The 21,687-nt window shown below is 47.8% G+C and overlaps 1 long non-coding RNA gene and 1 pseudogene across 1 annotated transcript; both read left to right on the top strand.

Moving 5' to 3' along the window:
• The first annotated feature begins 3,289 nt into the window (after window positions 1-3,289).
• On the top strand, window positions 3,290-4,261 carry LOC100347909 (intraflagellar transport protein 22 homolog pseudogene; annotated as a pseudogene).
• Window positions 4,262-6,048: 1,787 nt separating this feature from the next.
• On the top strand, window positions 6,049-12,268 carry LOC127492994 (uncharacterized). Its single transcript, XR_007922870.2, has 3 exons — window positions 6,049-6,682; window positions 7,455-9,680; window positions 11,091-12,268. It is a non-coding gene; the product is annotated as an uncharacterized lncRNA (long non-coding RNA).
• Window positions 12,269-21,687: the final 9,419 nt, after the last annotated feature.

The raw sequence follows: 21,687 nt of genomic DNA, 5'->3' as shown, positions 1-21,687 counted from the left end.
TCTTTCCTGTGCTTTCTGGGATTCTCAAATTTCTTTTTTTTTTTTTAAGATTTATTTATTTATTTATTTGAAAGTCAGAGTTACACAGAGACAGGAGACACAGAGAGAGAGAGGTCTTCCATCCGATGGTTCACTCCCCAATCGGTCACAACGGCCGGAACTGCGCCGGTCCAAAGCCAGGAGCCAGGAGCCTCCTCCAGGCCTCCCATGCGGGTGCAGGGACCCAAGGACCTGGGCCATCCTCCACTGCCCTCTCAGGCCACAGCAGAAAGCTGCATCCGAAGAGGAGCAGCCGGGACCAGAACCAGCGCCCATATGGGATGCTGGCGCTCCAGGCCAGGGCTTCAACCCGATGAGCCACAGCGTCTACCCCGAATTCTCAAATTTCTATGATGAGCACAGATACATACAAAAATTGTTTCTGAGATCCAGCATGAAATGTTAAACCTATTCACACACACTCCCCTACTCATGTTCTTTTTCCTTATTAACTTTGGAGTTTGCCTTCCTTCAAACAAAATGAAAAAGTGGAAATCAAATGCGCATGCGCATGCGCCAGTGCAAATTCTCTGTAGTCAGCGGGAGCGCTCACCTGCAGGTCTGCAGCCAGGAGCTGGCGAGGCCCCCTGCTCTGCTCAGCCTGGAAGAGTCCCCGGAGTTCCTGGGAGCCTGCATCCTTGGTTGCTCCTTGGAACCATCTGGCATGCTTTAAAAACCACCAATGCCTGCTCATCCAGATTTTACAAAACTGGAGGGGTCCCAGCACAGGCCAAGGTTAAGAACCTCTGCCTGCAAGCGGGTCTTCTGCATCTGCCAGGTGCTGCCTCCAGGCGTTTCCTGCGTTCCGTGTTAATTTCCTGATAGTGTCTGACTGTAAGTTCAATGTTAATTTCTTGATAGTGTCTCACTATAAATGTAGCTTCGGAAATTCTAACTGGAAGTAAAGGGCAGGAAGACGTGGATTTTAGGTAATGCATTGGATTAAATTGTCTTTCCCAGAGCTTTAGAGTGTGATGTTTGTTGGAAATAAGGTGTTTGCACCTGTCATCAAGCTAAGATGTAGTCACGCTGGATCAGGGTAGGCCCCAAAGCCAAGGACTGGTGTCCTTATAATGAGTTGGAGACCCATAGTCTGCCACAGCAGGAGACAGACGGAGGCAGAAGTCAGAGGGATGGAGTCGGTGTTGTGGCATATCGGATAAAGCCACCGCCTGTGAAGCCAGCATCCCACATGGGCATGGGTTCAAGTCCAGGTCACTCCACTTCTGATCCAGCTCTCTGCTAATGTGCCTGGGAAAGTGGTGGAAGATGGCCCAAGTAACTCGTACCCCAGGTCCCATGTGGGAGACACGGATGGAGTTCCTGATTCCTGGCTCTGGCCTGGCCCAGCCTCACTTGTTGTGGCTATCTGGGGAGTGAACCAGCAGATGGAAGACCTGTCTCTGGGGGTCTCCCTCTCACTCTGTAACTCTTTCAAATAAATGAAATGAATCTTAAAAAAAAAAAAGGAAAAGAAATCAGAAGGGGTCCGCAATAGGCCGAGGAGTGCTGAGCATTGCCGGCCGTGCCCAGGGTCCGGAACAAAGGTGTGGGAGGGATTCCCCCCACACAGCCTCTGGGAAGACCAATCCTGCCGACACTGGCCTTGCACTTCTGGCTTCCTGGACTGTGAGACATCAAGGTAGCTGTTTGAAGGCAGCCAGCTGTGGTCATTCATGCCAGCAGTGCTAGGGCACTCCCCCGGGGCATTGCATCGCTTGGTGCTCACTTTGTGTCTCCAGGAGAGGGAAAGGCGCCCCTCAGCACAGCTGTCTCCTGGGCCTCAAGGACTTCGTCCCTGAATCCCCGGTCTCTTTTGTGTGCACGGGAGAAAAAAAATGCATCTTGGAAAATACGCGTCAATTATCTTTCAATTATGTGCATGCTGGTCCTATTTGGTTTTCAAGGTAGGGAAACATCCACCATACATGCTGTTCCATGGCCTCCCTAGCGAGGTCAGGAGACGTCGCTTATTAGACTCACTCACCTGGTTACTAATGAGAATTGCCAGCCTTCCAAAGGCAATGACTTCTTAGTAAAATGAGCCCTTCTCTGAAACAGCCTGAGAAAGCAGCACGTACTGTACACAAGGCACTGCCCAGCAGAACTTTGTTAGTTCTGCTTCAGTCTTGTAAAAATTCCGGTCGTGGGATCACTTTCAGGAGAGAGCTGGAGAACGGATGCGGCCTGGTGCAGCCATTGACTTTCTCCTCCAGATTTCCAGTGCATGTCCCCCACTATGGACATTCAGTTCCATCCAGTCGTCTGGGTTGTATCCTAGGCACATCCCACCAGAAACCACACCGATGCCAGTGTCTTCCAGTATTAGCAATGTTAAGTTTTTAAGATTTATGTATTTATTTGAGAGGCAGAGAGAGAGAGAGAGGGAGAGATCTTCCATCGGCTGGTTCACTCCCCAACTGGCCACAACAGCAGGAGCTGGGCCAGGCCAAGGCCAGGAGCCTGGAGCTCCATCCAGGTGTCTAGGGTGGCAGAGGCCCAAGTGCTTGGGCCATCTTGCACTGCCTTTCCAGGCGCATGAGCAAGGAGCTGGATCAGAAGCAGAGCAGCTGGGACTCAAACCTGCATTCTGATATGGGATGCCTATGGGATGTCGGCATCCTGGGCTGAAGCTTAGCCTGCTGTGCCACAGGGCTGGCCCCAGGCAATGCGGATGTTGATCAGTTGGTTATGGAGCTGGACTGTTTTTCCCTTTCAATTAATAAGTCATCTGTGAGGAGACACCTCACTTCCAGACTTTCTCCTAAGAGTCTGAGTGCCCATTGATGATTCCTTCCTCAATCTATTAGTACTTTGAGGTTGCAAAATGTTGCTTTGAAAAAAGATTTATTTATTTACTTGAAAGTCAGAGTTACACAGAAAGAGAAGGAGAGGCAGAGAGAGAGAGAGAGAGGTCTTCCATCCGCTGGTTCACTCCCCAATTGGCTGCAATGGCTGGAGCTGCGCCAATTTGAAGCCAGGAGCCAGGAGCTTCTTCCAGGTCTCCCACACGGGTGCAGGGGCCCAAGGACTTGGGCCATCTTCTACTGCTTTCCCAGGCCATAATAGAGAGCTGGATTGGAAGTGGAGCAGCCAGGACTCAAACCGGGGCCCATATGGGATGCTGGCACTGCAAGCAGTGACTTTACTCGCTACACCACAGTGCCGGCCCCAATGTTGCTTTTCTAGTTAACTGCTTTAGTATAAATATGAATAAATGCTCTGGTGGGCTCCGGGGTGGCTGGCGGGGATGCTGATGGCCAAGATCTTCTTCGTGGGGCCCTGCGAAGGTGGGAAACTGTTTTGGCCAATGTCCTGACCGAGTCTTCTGACATCACCAAGTATAATCCAACCCAGGCGGTGAGGATCGGGGAGTTTGAGAACCCAGAGCTCACAGCAACAGCAAAGGAAGGGGCTGCGAATCCAGGCTATGGGACTGCCGCGGGGATACAAAGTTTGAGACCCGCTGGCCAGCCCTGATGAAGGACGCCCAGGGAGCGGTGATGGTCTTCAGTGCCCACATTCCGAGCCAACTGAAGGGAACCAACGTGTGCTGTTCCTGCTTGGTGCAGCAGCAGCTCCTACAGGACACGCAGTGCCTGCTGACCGCACGTCACAAGCCAGGCTCTGCAGTGGGGATGGGAAGGCTGGCTCTGGCGCCGCCCTGGAGCCAGCTGAAGCTGCTGGTGCACTGGAATGGTGAGGACCCTGAAGAGATCCGGGTGGGATTCATCCAGGATCGCAAAAGCATCCTCAGCTCCGCGTCTGAGAGCAGAGACAGGGAGAGATGTCCATTAACACCTAACCGGCTCCCCCGGCACCCCGGCACCCTGAGTGAGTTCAGCGCTGCTCCCAGGGCACCCCCGAGCTCTTACCCACCGCCCCTGGGGCCGCTGGAGGGTTTTCCTTACCACGCTCAGCCTCTTATCCTCTGTCCTGAGTTCAGCTGAGGAAATCCTATCACTGATTTTGGACTCCTTGGTCCTAGGCTTTTCCAAAGAGCTGGGAAACAGAGAGACACCCCCCCACACACACACACACACACCCTCCTTCACATTTGTCAAATATAAAAATTCTGGAACTGTGACTCTGGAAAAAATATGAATTAATGAGGTTTTCACTGGCTATAATCCATCATTATCTTAATTATTTCGAGGTTCAAATTATCGCAGATTTGACCAGTGGGACCCCTTTCAAGATGTTTCTACACTCTTGCAACATGCTCCCATCATTTTATGAGCATTTTCTTACCTTTTTTTTTTTTTTTTTTTTTTTTTTGACAGGCAGAGTGGACAGTGAGAGAGAGAGACAGAGAGAAAGGTCTTCCTTTTGCCGTTGGTTCACCCTCCAATGGCCGCCACGGCTGGCACGCTGTGGCCTGCGCACCACGCTGATCCGAAGCCAGGAGCCAGGTGCTTCTCCTGGTCTCCCATGGGGTGCAGGGCCCAAGCACTTGGGCCATACTCCACTGCCTTCCTGGGCCACAGCAGAGAGCTGGCCTGGAAGAGGGGCAACCGGGAAAGAATCCGGTGCCCCGACTGGGACTAGAACCCGGTGTGCCAGCGCTGCTAGGTGGAGGATTAGCCTATTGAGCCACAGCACTGGCCGCATTTTCTTACTTTTAAGAGCAATAAAATGTCTCTGTTCTTTCCCGGCCTAGCCCTGGAGTCAGCAATATTTGCAAGAAGTCCTTGTCAGGGAATGCTATTTAGAACCCAAGATGTGTGCGTTGTGAACAGGAGTCTCATTGCATTTTAATGGACAGAGCCCAGTGTGACCACTAATCCCAATCGTACACCATGGGCCTTTGCTTTTCCCTACTTCGTATTTGTATCCTCTGTCTGTCAGAGTGAGAATTCTGGATCCTCCCTCCAAATCAAAAATAGTGGCTTTTTGCTCAGTAATGGAGCAACAACGCACAAAGTAATTCCAGAATTGATACATGCGTACCTCCACCAATAGCAAATGTGCCAGGTCAGGGTTCAAGGTCTGTTTGTAGATATTTTTTGTCTTTAGACTGAGAATGAAAAAGTACTGCATTCAAAAGTTGGTTGAATTCATTATTTACATTTTCCTCAGTGTGATTCTTACTCGTTTGTTTCTGTTGGAATTCAACTTGCCTCAGCTTTCATCCATGTGGGTTTAATTATAGTTAAAAATGATAAAACATCAGCGCATTTAAAAAAATACAACCACATAAAACAGCACAAAAAGTCCTTTTCTCCTACATCCCTCTCACCCCTTCCCACCCCTCCCTCATCCGTAGGTAACCAATTTCCCTAATCCACAATTCTCCTTCCTGTGTCTCTTTATTGCCAAATACACACAGGTCCATGTTTTCCTTAGGACTCAAAGTATTTCTGTTCCACAAAAATATGGAATAATCCCTGGGAGGTGTCTATGGACACAGCAGTTTGAAGACAGTTGTGATTCTCAACCACAAGGCCAATTACACACAGAGGAAAGATGGAAGGCAAGGCTTCACGACTCAGAGTTGGATCGAATGAGAACTGAGGACCGCCTTCTGTCTGTCCCCACTCACCCCGGGTGGACAGCCATTCCCCCACTGCTCGAGAGCCTCACAGATGGCAGCAGGCACTGTGATTCGGTGCAGAGCACACACGAGGCACGTCCCCAACCGTGGGCTGTTGGGCACACCACTCACCGTCGAAGACTCCTAGTTTCCTCACTAGGAATTCCTGCCATGGTGCCCATCCTATAGGATGGCAAGTGGACAAAAGTGCTTGGGAAAGCACCCGGTGTACCAGGGCACCTCCCAATGTTTGTGGAAAGCTGAAATTGAAAGGTAACTTTATTTTGGTGCAGAAAAGAATTTGAAACCCACGCCTAGCTTTTTCATAATATACATTTTCCATGAACTTTCTGAAGACCCCACCATGCAGGGATTTCAATTATTTTTTCCACCAAAATAAACTTGCTTTTTAATTCCATTCTTTCCAGGAACTTTTGAGTCCACCTGTACTTTATATATTGGGGTTTTTTGTTTGTTTTTACTTTCATTATAAGTAATGTCACTTCAGGAACACTGATTGACTTGAGTGTAAGGTTGCCAAGTAAAATGCATGACCCCTGGGGATGGACATTTGGTTCAGTGTTTAAAAAGCGCCACTTGGGATGCCCGCATCTCATATTGGAGTGCTTGGGGCTGGAGTACTGGCTTTGCTTCTGACTCCAGCTTCAAGGTAGCAGGTAGTGATAGGGGGTTATAGTGCCTTGGGTCCCTGCCACATATGCGAGAGTCCCGGATTCATTCCTGACTCCAGGCTTCAGATGCTGGGGACATTTGGAGAGTGAACACAGTGCATGGAAGATCTCTGTCTGTCTAGCTCTGCCTCTCAAATGTAAATCAATAAATAAATATTAAAAAATAAAATGTAGGCATCTAGTTACCTTTTAATTTCTGATGAACAATATAGTTTTTAAAATTATAAGTACATACAAAACTTTAGTTTATTGTGCGAGACATACTAAAAATATGTTTGTTTCCCTCTCTGAAACTCTAATGTAACCTGGTGTCCTGTCTTGTCTTTTGCTATTTCTAGCAACCTTACTCGAGTTCAGCTGAGGGATGTAGGCTGTTACCAGATCTTCTCAGAGAAAGAAGAAATCACTGTACTTGTAGGTGAGTCTTTCTAAGGTATAATATCCAAGAAGATAAAGTCACAGTCTCATAGAAATACATGGTCAACAGGTCAAGTGTTTTATTTTATTCTGTTGATTAATTAGGAGATCAGTAAGATGTTGAAAGTGAATCAAAGGAAAATTTAAAGAATAAAACATGTTGGGGGCGGGGAGGGGTATGTGTGAGTGTAATCACAAATGCCCAAGGATTCAAAGCTGGTTAATATCCTGTAAGACAATACATGATGGTAGTTTCCTACTAGTTCAAAATTTTTACATTATGTCTCTGTTGGACAACGATTGCTTGCATTGCCGTGGTTAAGCCTCGTTTCTGTTACGCACGGCTTCCTTCTGCTTGAGCCTGCCCATTCCTGAGAAGGAAAGGATCCACTGAGCAGCGCCCAGCACATCACACAGAGGCTTCGGTGATCTTTTGTGCCCATTGACCAATCTTTGACAATATTTCCTGACAATCTTTCCTAATACTTCACTCCCAAAGTCCTGCCGAAGAGAATGAACTCTAATGAGACGTCGTGTATTCTGGTTTGAGATACCAGGTTTGTAAATGAGCAAAGATGGGGACTTTAATAATGTAAGAGGCAGATTTAATTTCAAAAACAAAAGTCGTAGTGCCCCCAGCTGCTTCAGGCATTTATTAATGTGTCTCTGAACTTGGCAAGATCTTAATTAGACACTTGCTTTTGTGGAAATTTCAATGAATTTTCTAACAGCAACTTTTTTTTTTTAATACCAAAAATGATCACTTAACAAAGAACAAACTACTACCTTGAGAGGACCTGTCTGCAAGTCTTTGAACTTGAAAGAGCTTTTCGTTCTGAGCTTGAAAACAAAAGCAGGAGCTGCCGTGGGGAACAGTGAGTGTATAAGCCACCACTTGGGACACCTGCATCCAATTCTGGAGTTCATTGCCTACGTGCCTGCAACAGCCAGGAGTGGGCCAGGCGGAAGCCAGAAGCCAGGGATTCAGGTCTCCCACATGGGAGGCAGGGACCCAACCATTGAACCATCACGTGCTGCCTCCCAGGGTGCACGCTGGCAGGGAGATGGAACACGAGCAGAGCCAGGACTTGAACCCAGGCACTCTGATCCAGGATGTGGGGATCTTAACCACTATGCCAAATGCTCAGCCCTGTCTCTAATACTTTAAAAAACTTGATCTCAGGGGCTGGCGCCATGGCTCACTAGGTTAATCCTCCACCTAGCGGTGCCGGCACACGGGGTTCTAGTCCCGGTCGGGGCACCGGATTCTGTCCCGGTTGCCCCTCTTCCAGGCCAGCTCTCTGCTGTGGCCTGGGAGTGCAGTGGAGGATGGCCCAAGTCCTTGGGCCCTGCACCCCATGGGAGACCAGGAGAAGCACCTGGCTCCTGCCTTCAGATCAGCGCGGTGCGCTGGCCGCGGCGGCCATTGGAGGGTGAACAAACAGCAAAAGGAAGACCTTTCTCTCTGTCTCTCTCTCTCACTGTCCACTCTGCCTGTAAAAAAAAAAAAAAAAAAAAAAAGGCAAAAACAAAAAAAAAAAAACACTTGATCCCAGGATCTGAGCCCCCCGGCTCACCTGCCCATCATAGCTGATACACAAAAAGCTGTTGACACTCTACGGAAGAATATGTGATCAACGAGGCATACACAAGATGAGAAGAACCCTGTTTTGTCATTGATTTGCTGCTGAACCATGCCATGCAGCGGCCCCGCCTAACTGCACAGTAGCTTCCAGGTGCAACCAGACCAGCAGGGAAAGACTGCAGCGGCATCGCCCTGTCCTGGGGACACACAGGGCAATGAAGACAAGCACCTGGGGAGAGCCAGGGTACTGCGCAGTCGAATGTGTCACACTACTGCCAAGAAATGGGAGCTGGAAGGTTTGGGCTCGGTTAGTGGAAAAATTGAAATAGAAATCAAGATCAACCATGAAGGAGAAGTAAACAGGGCTTGTTATATGCTCAGAACCATCGCATCATTGCAATGGTCTTGCCTGGTGGAACTGCATGCTTTTGAGTCGCCTAAGGGTGAAATAGTCCAGGTGCAGCCATGTCCTCACAAGAATATTTTGGCTTCTAGTGGCACTGATTACTGACTGCGAGTCTGGATTGAAGTAAAAATTGGAGAGGCATGATCCCAGAATGTGCAGAAGATGGGTCAGCAGAGCTGTTTCTTTGTGGTGGTCACACTGCCGCAACACCTGACTCCCCCTGGAGTCCCGGTGAGCCCTGGTGATGCGCTGTGTGTCAGGACCCAGTGCCAGGCACACGGGGCAAGTGAAGGCAGCACAGATGGGAGGACGAGGATCCCAGGTTGTCCGCTCTTCCTGTTGTTTTAGCCTCCCCCCCACCCCGCTTCCCCTAACCCTGAGATTGATTTAGCACTCTGAGACAGGGCAACCCCTTGTGTGATAGGTACCACCAACACAATGCTAGTAGCTCAAACAGTGGTTATTTTCTAAGTATTAACTGGAAGATGTGATTCACCAAAGTAACAGCATACATTTCAACTTTCTTCAATAATTTTCTAATAACAAACCTGCATCTAGAAAGTAGAATATGGAGTGACATTTGCATTCGACCTGACAGTTCTAAACCCCATTTTTGATGCCTGCATGTCATATCGAAGTGGCTGGATTTCAGCCCCAGATCTGCTCCTGATTCCGGCTTCCTGCTACTGTCCCCCCTCCTGCCTCTGACTGGGGAGGCAACAGATGATGGCTTCAGGGGTTGGGTCCCTGCCATCCATGTGGGAGACATGTACGAAGTGCCCAGATGTTGGTTGCAGCCTGACCCAGCCCTGGCTGTTACAGGCATTTAGGAAATGAATCCGCCTATGAGAGCTCTGTGTGTCTGTTTGTCTGTACCTCTCAAGTAAATAAATAAAACTTTTTTTAAAAGGGAATTATTATGTGAGATTTTTTTTAATGCTGTATACATGCCATGTTTTTCAGATTCACTTAAGTAAAGGCTGCAGTGAGCAAGGAAGAGCGAATGAGGTAGGTGTGTGAGCCGTGACAGGTACCCCTAGCAAGGTATCATTTTTATCCAGGAAATGGGAGGTTCAAGTCCTACAGGTTCCTACTCTAGGAGCTGCTCACCTGGCTTGGCAAGGTGCCAATTCTCCTCCAGCGTCCACTCTTCTCTTAGCTTCATTAGTTAGGTCAACACGACTGTTCCTCTTTCCTCCATATATTTGTGAGATGGTTAGTCTAATTTTTTAAACATGGGATCATCAGATGGTTAAGATGTAAGTTTTTATCTGACATTTATCACAGATAGACTGCCAAGTTGAGAAGACTGGGTTGAAAGTTTGGTTTTGTAATTCAATTAATTATTGAAAACGTTGCTTTTTTTTTTTTTTTAATTTTAAGAGTTAGTCCTTACCGGCACTGCGGCTCACTAGGCTAATCCTCCGCCTGCGGCGCTGGCACCCTGGGTTCTAGTCCCAGTTGCCCCTCTTCCAGTCCAGCTCTCTGCTGTGGCCCGGGAGTGCAGTGGAGGATGGCCCAAGTGCTTGGGCCCTGTACACCATGGGAGACCAGGAGAAGCACCTGGCTCCTGCCATCGGATCAGTACAACGCGCTAGCTGTAGTGGCCACTTGGGTGAACCAATGGAAAAAGGAAGACCTTTCTCTCTGTCTCTCTCTCTTCACTGTCTAACTCTGCCTGTCAAAAAATAAAATAAAAAATAAAAAATAAAAAAAGGAGTTAGTCCTTGACCACTGGCTTGATGCCGTCTCCACTTTGGGAGACTCGTTTCCCCTCAGTCTGCACCTCTCAAGGACCAACAGAGAAGTAAGGGCTCAGCATGGAGTAAGTAGCCTTTCTACATTATGTCCCGTCTCTCTCATTGCTCCATGAGGCCAGCACACCCAGCACACAGGCTGTTGGAGAAAGCACTAGAAGGGTTAGCTGTGCCGCCGGAGAATCAAGCCTCATTTTGCCAATAGATTCAATCTTCCCACCACTGGCCGTGCAGACTTGCTAATGAGTGGCAGAATCGACTGCTCTCACCTCTTCTTCCCAACAAGGGCCCGCAGCAGCCAGCGGAGGTGCTAATGAGCCCTGACACCAGCCTCAGCGGGAGGCCGGGGAGAAGTAAGAGTGCTGACTATCCACTCACTGCCGCTGAATATTCCAGAACCAGCTAACACACTGCAACAGTCATTCTCCAGCTTCTCCTGCTTGGTCACAAGTCTCTGGAATCTGTTTTTTGTACCAGAGTCTACACAGGTATCCCAGCTGTCAATCCTCATAGCTTGAGCAGGCTCATATCAGACAGAGATACCGTGACTCGGATTTATTTGAGCAGTGGCCACAGAGGACACAGAGAGCAGCTCCACCAGGAAGCCCAACAACCACCTGGGCTGGGTCGCTCCTCCACCCTGCTTCATTCTCTTCCCCAGATTACGTAATGGCTACTGCAGAAACCCTGAAGGCAGGGACAAGCACAGGGTGGACGAAGTGGTAAAAACCCTATTTCAAACTGGGAAGGTGGAAGAGGATTCCAGGAGAGACCAAAACTTAAGCCTCTCTGGGCCTGGGTATGTATATTGGAACGTGTGTGAATGCAGTTTGAGAAAGGTATGGGGGACCAGTGCCGTGGCATAGTGGGTAAAGCTGTCACCTGTAGTGCCAGCATCCCATATGGGCACCGGTTCCAGTCCTGGCTGCTCTGCTTCTGATCCAGCTCTCTGCTATGGCCTGGGAAAGCAGTAGAAGATGGCCCAAGGTGGGCCTCTGCACCTACGTGGGAGATCCGGAAAAAGCTCCTGGCTCCTGGCTCCTGGCTTCGGATCGGTGCAGCTCCGGCAGTTGCAGCCAATTGGGGAGTGAACCAGCAGATGGAAGACCTCTTTCTCTCTCTGTCTCTCCTTCTCTCTGTGTGTAACTCTGACTTTCAAATAGATACATAAATCTTAGAGAGGGAGAGAGTGAGAGAGAGAGAGAGATGGAAGGGTGTGCATCAGGCTGTGACTCTCTTGCTGCAGAGAAATGGGGTGAGATGGTAGATGGGAACAAACTTTCAAATGTCAACTCCCCCCTCCAATGGATCATAACAAGCATGGATAACTTTGTATTTAAGAAGTCAATAAAAATAAACTAAGTTTTTTTTATTATTGTTGAATAAAAGTATTTTGTATCCTATAAGACACTTCATCTTTACAGTGGAGATGAATCACCCTCAATCCACACAAGTGGTTTTTACCTTTCCGGTAAAAGTAAAGAGTGAATTTCAAAAAGAAAATTGGCTATCCCATGACACCCCAAGGCCCCAGTTATCTAGGAAGAGAGTGTTGGAGATTGGAAGCCTGAACAGAAAGTGGAGTCGTGTGGCCGATGGTTACAACCCCCGCCGTCTGGCCCATCAGCACAGGGACCCCGGCCCATGGGTGCAATAACCCAGGCAGTTATCAGTGCAGTGGAGTCACTCTGGCCAGGAAGTGCGCAGGGACCCATAACGGCTTAAGCTGGGTTCACGCCGGCGCCGTGGCTCACTAGGCTAATCCTCCGCCTTGCGGCGCCGGCACACCGGATTCTAGTCCCAGTTGGGGCACCGGATTCTATCCCGGTTGCCCCTTTTCCAGGCCAGCTCTCTGCTAGGGCCGGGAGTGCAGTGGAGGTTGGCCCAAGTCCTTGGGCCCTGCACCCGCATGGGAAACCAGGAGAAGCACCTGGCTCCTGGCTTCGGATCAGCACGATGCGCCGGCCGCAGCACGCTGGCCACGGCAGCCATTGGAGGGTGAACCAACAGCAAAGGAAGACCTTTCTGTCTCTCTCACTGTCCACTCCGCCTGTCAAAAAAAAAAAAAAAAAAAAAAAAAAAAAAAAGGCTGGGTTCACTGTGAAGAGGCAAAGAGCACACTCTGGAGTTCCTCCTGCCCATAGCTCCCGTGCCTGCAAGATGCAGCCCAGAACTTGCCATAAATTTAGCTACAAATCCAGCAGCTTTGCCTCACTGTTCATCTTCCCTGGCCTGCTGGAACCTCACAACCCAACTTATGATCTCTCCTCTTTTATGAGCTTCTTGCAATTCTGCAGGGAGAAAACAACAGAACATTTTCATAGTTCAGGGAAGGAGCTTGTGTACATTGTTGTACACGCACCCTTCCCAGCAAAAAATGACAACAAATGCAAGCAGAATGAAGCAAAATCAACCCTGCTGTTTTGTGGCATGGCTCCCAAGAGTGCTTGATCAAATGACGCCTCTCAACATCAGTTACATGATTTAACAGGCAGTCTCCCAACAGCAGCACCAAAGGACATTGTCATAGCTGTTAGATCAAAAGGATGAAGGGTGAACAAAGAAGACACAGGAAATCCAAGGATGGGCAGGTGCTTTCATTGTATGTATCAAGGGAGTGGGTTGGACTGGACCACTGAGAACCATCAGAGACTCTCATGTCTGGCAGTTAGACACTTCCTTCTTTCCCTGTGTTGGTGTAGATCACTCACTCCTTGCTCTGTGGGAATCGCAGGCACAGAGATTCTAAAGACTCAGACTTTCTTCCTTTCTTGATTTCCCAATCCTCATTTGCCGCTTGTTGTCAGTGATTTGCACACTGCCTCAGCTTCTAGCCAGCTCTTAAGACTTCAGAACACAGACAGATTCTTCAGGGCTCCAGGAAGGTCTCTGATGAGTTCTTTTTGTTTGTAAGATTTATTTATTTATTTGAAAGTCAGAGTTACAGAGAGAGAAGAAGAGGCGGCGGAGGTCTTCTGTCTGCTGGGCAGATGGCAGCCAGGAGCCAGGAACATCTTCCAGGTCTTCCACGTGGGTTCAGGGGCCAGGCACGTGGGCCATCCTCCGCTGCTTTGTCAAGCCATTAGCAGGGAGCTGGATTGGAAATGGAGCAGCCGGGATTGGAACCAGCGCCTGTATGGGATGCTGGCATCACCACAGGCGGCGGCTTCACTGACTGTGCTACAACGCTGGCCCCCTTCTGAGTTCTTTCATCTCTGTCCACAGGGATGAGTTACCAAGATGTGGCATATTGAAATTCATCATTCATTTTCCAACTTTTCCCCAAAATACGTGTTTGCCCCCTTGTAACCTGCCTGGCCTGACATCACATGTTGAATGAGTCAGAGCTCTGTGACTTAAATGCAGCTAACACTAAAATTGTGCTATCGATTTCTGATGCTCTCTTACTTTTTCCTTGTTGGTTTGTAAAAGTTGACTTCAACTAATATCACTTTAAATACGTGACGCTGGGATTCATCCTCTTTCTCCATTGGCCCTGTTTGCCATCATTTAGTAGAGTCAGCTACGTCAACATTTTTTTTAGGATTTCAAAATATGGATTTTTCCATTCTAAAATAGTCGCAAACACCCCCTTGTTGTCCAGTCTGCTGTCGGTCGCACAGAGCACATCCCTGCTGATGCGGTATGTTCCTTCTGACACATGTTACATAGGTAATGAAAACCAGTGGTGATGGTGTACAGGTTTGAGCAGTAGACAACCTGGGGGAAAATTCTGGCTTTATTATTTACTATTTTGGGGCCAGTGGTGTGGCAGAGTGGGTGAAGTCACCACCTGCAACACCAGCATCCCATGTGGGTGCTGGTTCGTGTCCTGCCGGTTCCACTTCCAATCCAGCTCCCTGCTAATGGCCTGAGAAGAGCAGCAGAAGATGGCCCAAGTGCGTGGGCCCCTGCACCCAAGAGAGACCTGGATGAAGCTCCTGGCTCCTCATCTCAGCCTGGCCCAGCACAGGCCATTTTGGCCATCTGAGGAGTGAACCAATGAATAGAGGACCTCTCTCTCTATCTCTGACTTTCAAATAAATAAATAAATCTTTTCAAAATAATTGAAATTATTCACTACTTTAAGCAGGTCATCCAGCTTCTTCAGGCTCAGTTTCCTTGGTTATCAAGCATGCTCTTGGCATTTATCCCACAGGGCTTTTGTGAGGTTCAGATGAGAGAGCAGGCATGGGCACTTTGAAGACATTATTTCTGCCATTCTGACACGCAAACTACACTGTCTTCACCGGGAGGTACTGGACAGGACATGGTGGCCAGTGGAGACCACACGAAGGACCCAGGTGTGGGAAGGGCCCAGGTGTCTCCTTAGGCAGCAGACTAGTGTCATCTCACCTCTGCAGGCATGGCTGGAAAATACTTCCCTGAGAAGATGCCCTTGAGTTCCGCAGCTCTGACTGGGCTTGTTCCTCGGTGATCTCCATTAATGTCCACTGTGAAATATTTTTCTCCAACTGTGTAAGTCTCAGAAAACTCTAGAGAATTCCATAGTTAGGGGTTTAACACCTTAGATGAAAATGCAGGCTGAGGAGCAGAGGTGATAAGTGACTCTATTACACTATTTATTCCATTCACTAAAATAAACTAACAAGACCTTAGAGATGTTAGCTGAAGAGAACCCTAATAGCATTTGCACATCCCATTGCAAGTAATGCACGTTGTATGAATGATGTCCATTTGTGAGGAGACTTATCTCTGGGATCTCCCTTCCTGGGACATTCCAATAAAATGCTTACAGTTTAAAAATTACTTTCTATAAAGAACATTCCTAATAAAAGGGATTCACTTTTCTGACTGCAAACTCACTCAAATGTTCCAAGCTTTTCTGACTTAGATCGTTGAGTGGTTGGCTGCTGAGGCTCAGCTCTCACTAACTCAACATGGATCTCTGAGAAGCTAGATGCATACTGCGGGTCTTCTGCATGTACAGGTTCTGTGTTTGGGATTCAACTAGCTGCATGTGGAAAATATTTCCAAAAATAGTAATTCTGTCCTGAGTATGTACAGATCTTTGTTCTTCTTGTTATTCCAGAAAAATACCATAGAACAGCTCATATTTGCGTCATGTACATTGTTTTATGTATTAGGCAACTTTTTTTGTCACTGCAACAAAAAACCTAAGACAAGCTACTTGTGAAGCATAGAGGCTTATTTCAGCTCACAGTTTTGGAGGTTCACAGCTCAAGATTCAGCATTGGCTTGGCTGTTGGGTGAGGCCAGAGAATGGCAATGGTGAAATGTGTATGGAGGAAGAATCACAGGGTACGTCAGGAGGCAGGGAGAGAACACCTGAGCCCAACTCAGGCTTTTATAACCAAGCCTATCATGAGAATGCCTTCCTAGGGTATTTCCCCACCAGGCCTACTTCCTAAACACTATAACTGGATTAAATGTCTACTCTCAACTCATGGCTTTGCATGAGTTTGGGAGCCAAAGCCTGCTCAAACCATAGCATCTGCCTCAACTGACCTCACATGTAACCTACAATCATTCCAGCCCCAATAGTTTCAAAGTCTTATTTCAGTTCAATGTTAATTCAAAAGTCCAAAGTCAAAATCTCAGCTGAGACTCAAGGCAAACTCCAGTTGTGAGTCTGCAAAACTCCAGTTGTGAGTCCCAAGTTACATATTTCCAAGACTGACCAGGTAGGTACAGGGTATAGATTTCCATTCCAGAAGGGGGAGAGAGGGAAATAAAAAGGATTCACCAGACCAAAGCAAGACTGAAACCCAGTGGGGCTTGTTCCTAAAGCCCATTTCCAACATCTTGGACACACTGGGGTGGGGGTTCCCCACTGGGCAGCCCTGCGCCTCCAGCTTTGCTACTCACAGCCCAGGCTTTGGCTCTCACAGGTTGGAGTTTGATGTCTGCACTGCACAAGGCATTGGCTTCGTGGGGGCTCTCTGCAGGGGCCTGGATCCTTTGCCAGGTCTCTACTCCCAAGTTGTCTGACATCCTTTGACATCCAGGTGGAGACTCCATGCTTTTGTGGCTCTGTCGGCCTCTTTGTTCCCACACTGCTCTCAGAGGCTGCAGGCTGCTGTCCTGGGCTTTGCCAGGCAGATACCGACCATTGTACCCTTCTGAGATATCCACATTGGCTTTTCTCGGATGGCTTCACTACCCATCACCGCACCTGAGTGTCCACACAGGGGCTAGAACCTTAGGGTGGAACTCTGCCTGCCCTCCCAGGCTTCCTTTGAAATCTCAGTGGAAGTTATGACCCCATAAATGCTTGCATTCTGCACACTTTCAAAACCAGCCTGCTATGGATCATGCCTAGGTCTGCCACCAGCACAGGCTGCATCTGGTTCCACTTGAGCCAGGGCTGCAGCCCCCAAGTGCTTTGCCCAGGGAAACAAATCCCAAGGCAGTTTTGAGCACACTTGCTGAAAGTGCCCTGGGTTTTCACAGAACAATTCTTCCTCCTAGGCTCCTAGCCTTGTGAGGGGAGGGAAACCGGGAGGACCACTGAAATGCTTTTGGGATCTTTCTCCCATTGTCTTTCTGGTCAACACATGGCTCCCTTTGACCTGTGCTGATCTCTTAGGCAAGCCGGTTTTCCCACTCCATTGTCCTGTCCCCACTCCCCACTGTCTGCTCTCACAGTAAGGACTCTGTGGGACTTGGCTGTCAGGCAGATCTGGCCATATCAGATGCCCGGGATGCAGCCTGTGCCTGGGTTGGAAGGGCAAGACTGATGCGTCTGCACAGACTGTACTGCACATCTCTCTCCAACCCTCCTCCAAGGTGCAGCCTCACAGCTTCTTGTGAAACCATTAACACAAATGCTCACTCTGAGTTCTGATTGCCCTTGGCTTGAGTACTCTCCCAGGCTTCCTGTTGCCAAGACATGCACAATTACAGCCTCTCCATCCAGCATCAATGCACTCTTGGGGCAGGAGCATAGTGTTTTTATAGGAACTAAGCACCATTGTACTACTTTTTCTCTCACACATGAAACCAGAGGAAGCTCAAAGATGTGGAGTTTTCAGGACAAATCAAAGAAGCCAACACCAGGCTTGAGAGGGTGAGTGGACTGTGCAAGGCGAAGAGAGAGATGGTGAGAAGTGCCCGCCAAGGGTACCCCACCAGTGCCCTAAAGACAACCCCTAGGCCCACTGGGGACAGTGGAGACCCAGCATTCATAAAACTGTTTATGCAGCTGGTCTTGAAAATTTTCTAGTTAACCATGCATGGACACGTTCACAACAGAATTAACACATGCAGTTGGGGCCGGTGCTGTGGCACAGCAGGTTAAACTGCCACCTGCAGCGCCAGCATCCCATATGGATGCCAGTTTGAGTCTCAGCTGCTCCACGGCTGACCCAGCTCCCTGCTAATGTGCCTGGGAAAGCATCGGAGATGACCCAAATGCTTGGGTCCCTGTGTCTACGTGGGAGACTCGGATGAAGCTACTGGCTCTGACTTTGATGGCCCAGCCCTGGCTGTTGTGGCCGTTTGGGGAGTGAACAAGCAGATGGAAAACCTCTCTTTGTCTCTCTCTGCCTCTCTGTAACTCTGCTTTTCAAATAAATAATAAATATTTAAAAACAAACAAACAAACACATGCAGTCCTATGAGTTAAGGATCTTAGTGGAAGATAGAGTGCCCCACAGATTATAGCTATCTAAGACCATGTCAAAATCCTGGATCTACTATTTTGAATCACTAACTCAGTGAAACCACTAATTCCTTTTTTTAAAAAAATTGACCATTTTTTAGACCAGTTTGAGTTTACAGAAAAACTGAGTAGAACATAGAGTTCTCATATACCCTTCTCCATAATTTCCCATGTTATTAGTGTCTTGCATTAATGTGATAAATTATTTTTATATTTATAATATATTTATATAAATTATGACATTTACCAGATATCTACTATTATCACATTAATTAAGGTCCATAACATACATTGGAGTTCAGTCTTCATGTTATACATTCTATAGGTTTAGACAGATGTATAGTAACATGTATGCACCAAAATAGTATCATACAGAATGATCAGAATGATTTCACTGCCCTAAACCCCCCTATGCTGCTCCTATTCATTCCTCCATCTCCGCTTCTCTAACCTTGACAACCATTAATTTTTTTAACTGTCTATATAGTTTTTCCCTTTCCAGAATGTTACAGTTCAAAACATGAAGTATGTGGCTTCTTCAGATTTGCTTCCTTCACTTAATAGCATTCAGTAACTGCTCCTCCCTATCTTTCCATGACTTGAATAGCTATTCACTTGTAGTGCTGAGTAATATCCTACAATCTGGATGTCTCACAGTTTATTTATCTATTCCATTCTTATTATGGTTTGGGTGTTTCCAAAGGCCCACATGTTGGAGACTTGATCCCCAATCTACGGTAATGGATTAAGGATGGAACTTAATCTGAGGAAAGTATCTGAAGGTAGGGCCTTGGAAAGATTGGGTTGGGTTGTTAGGGAGGAAGTCCATGATGAATCATGGCGGCCTTATAAGGAGAGACCACAGACACAGGATGAGCACGACCCTTCCCTCTGCTTCCTGGCTCACCACGAGACCCTCCCCTTCCTTGAATTCCACCAGCCACTGTCCTCATCAGACACCAGACTAATGGGGTCACTTGATCTTGGACTGTGAGTCTCCAAAACCATGAGCCACAATAAACCTTCTTTGATAAGTAGCTCCTGTCAGTTATTGTAGTGGTAGTCATGAAAAGCTGGCTAATTTATCTCCTGAATGACATCATGGTTGCTTCCAAGTTTTGGAATTCTGATGAAGAAAGCTGCTGTAAAGATCTTTGTGCAGGTTTTTGGGTGGACATAAGTTTTCAATTCATTTGGATGAATAGGAACCTGACTATAAAAGTATGTTTGACTTTGTAAGAAACCACAATACTGTCTTCCAAAATGGCCGTACTAATTTCCATTCCCACCAGCAATGAACAGGAACTCCTGCTGTTCCCCATCTTAGAAAGAATTTGATATTACCAATGCTTCATTACTTTAGCTACTCTAACAGGTGTGTTATAGCATCTCACAGATTTTTTAGCATGCAATTCCCTAATGACATAAGATATTGAGCAACTTTATTGTTAATATTTATTCATTTGAAAGGCAGAAAGGAAGAGGGAGAAGGAGGAAGAGAGAGAGAATAAGACAAAGAGAGAGAGAGACAGACAGACGGACAGAGACAGAGAGAGAGTCAGAGAGAGAGAGAGAGAGAGAGAGAGATCGATCTTCTATCCATTGGCTCACTCCAGAAATGCCTGCAACATTCTGGACCGGGCTGGGCTGAAGCCAGGAGGCAGGAGCCAGGGACACTATCTGGCTCTCCCATGTGGGTGACATCTACTGGTTCACTCCCCAAATGGCTGCAACTGCCGGGGCTGGGCCAGGCTGAAGCCAGGAGCCAGGAGCTTCTTCTGGATTTCCTACATGGGTGCAGGGGCCCAAGGACTTGGGTCATCTTCTGCTGCTTTCCCAGGTGCATTAGCAGGGAGCTGGATTGGAAACAGAGCAGCCAGGTCTTGAACTGGCACCCATATGGGATGCTGGCATCACAGGTGGTGGGATTACCCGTTATGTCACAATTGCATTTTTAAAAGATTTATTTATTCATTTGAAAGTCAGAGCAAAGGGAGAGAGGGAGAGAGGGATAGAGAGACAGAGAGAGACAGAGACAGAGACAGAGGGAGGGAGGTGGCCTTCTTGGTTGTAGAGCCCTGAGACAGTTAAGTGGCACCACACAGCAATAAGCACAATGTGTGTGCACCTGCGTCTGTCTATGCATCTCTCTCCCTCTGCTTATAAAGCCACAGGATTCTATCATGGGAGATCCATGCTGAACACCATAAGTGGATTTCATTTCCACTCTCCTACCACCATTAACACTTAATTTTGGGGATCAAATTCCTTCATGACTTGCGGGGGTCAAATTACAGCAAACACCACCATTTTTTCTCTCATTATGAAACGAACACATTTCTGAAGGAAAAATACAACTCAAGCCATTTTTGAGCACGAGTGGAACTTTTACCTGTGATAGCAAAGAATGTGCCAAGAAGTCCAGTCCTCAGAACAGCAGATGCGGGGGGAAGACAGGGACTCTTCATGGTTCAAGTTTCTGGGTGGCATCAGCCCTCTGATGGGATGCAGCTGGCCCTTTTGCTAGATGGCCTTGACTTGGAGGCTCATCTCAGCACTGTTTCCCTTGCATTCTGCAGAACACCTCTTACATGGCTTGTGTTGAAATTCAAGGTTTCCAGAGATGTAAGCTTTCTCCAGCTGCCTGGCGTGCATATTTTAACACTCTGATGTGTATTTCAAAGAACCTCCCAGATACACTGTTTTATTTCACATGCCTGCTGGGAGGACAAACCTGTACCTGCATCCTTACCAACCTTGAATGGTTTCACAGGTTAAAATATTTGCTGGGGTCGACATTGTGTCACAGTAGGCTAAGCCTCCACCTGCAGCGCCGGTATCCCATATGGGCTCTGGTTCGAGTCTTGGCTGCTCCACTTCCGATCCAGCCCTCTGCTATGGCCTGGGAAAGCAACCGAAGATGGCCCAAGTGCTTGGGCCCCTGTACCCACGTGGGGGAGACCTGGGAGAAGCTCCTGGCTTCACCTGGCTCAGCCCTGGCTGTTTTGACCATCTAGGGAGTGAACCAGCAAATGGAAGACCTTTCTGTCTCTCCCTCTCTCTGTCATAACTCTACCTGTCAAATAAATAAAAAAATAAAATCTTTAATGAAGTATTTGCTAGTCTGACATGGGGAGAATGGCTTCTATTTTTTTTTTTTTTTTTTTAGTTTTCATTTTTGATGACTATCCTGACCAGTTTTGTTTTGACAATGGTGCAATTCTTTAGGGACTTGCCCATGAGTGGCCTGCCCCCCGAAGAATCCTCCGCACTGGGGTACACTGGAGTAGGAAGGCCTCAGATGACAAGGGCCTGCAGGGCGGACCCGTCACTCAGAGTGACAGGATGAAGAGCCAGCCTTTGCTCCTCCTCATCCTGCTTTTTGTCCCAACCTGGAAGCAGCATGAGTGGAGAGGAAAAAGAAAAAGAGAGGTGGGCAGGCTGGTGCAGAAACAGTGACGCAGCAAGGGTGCTTCCCACCTCCCCTGAAGGTTTCTGAGCTCCAGGTAAGCTGCCCTTGGACAGGGAAGCGAATTTCAATGGGACAGCGACTGATGTTATGATCATAGACAGAATTAGCCTGTTAATGTCTCAAAATGACCAGAAAAGCTCA

The sequence above is a fragment of the Oryctolagus cuniculus genome, chromosome 5 (genome assembly GCF_964237555.1).
Source record: "Oryctolagus cuniculus chromosome 5, mOryCun1.1, whole genome shotgun sequence".
NCBI classification, from domain to species: domain Eukaryota; kingdom Metazoa; phylum Chordata; class Mammalia; order Lagomorpha; family Leporidae; genus Oryctolagus; species Oryctolagus cuniculus.
This window is presented reverse-complemented; position numbering and strand designations above follow the sequence as displayed.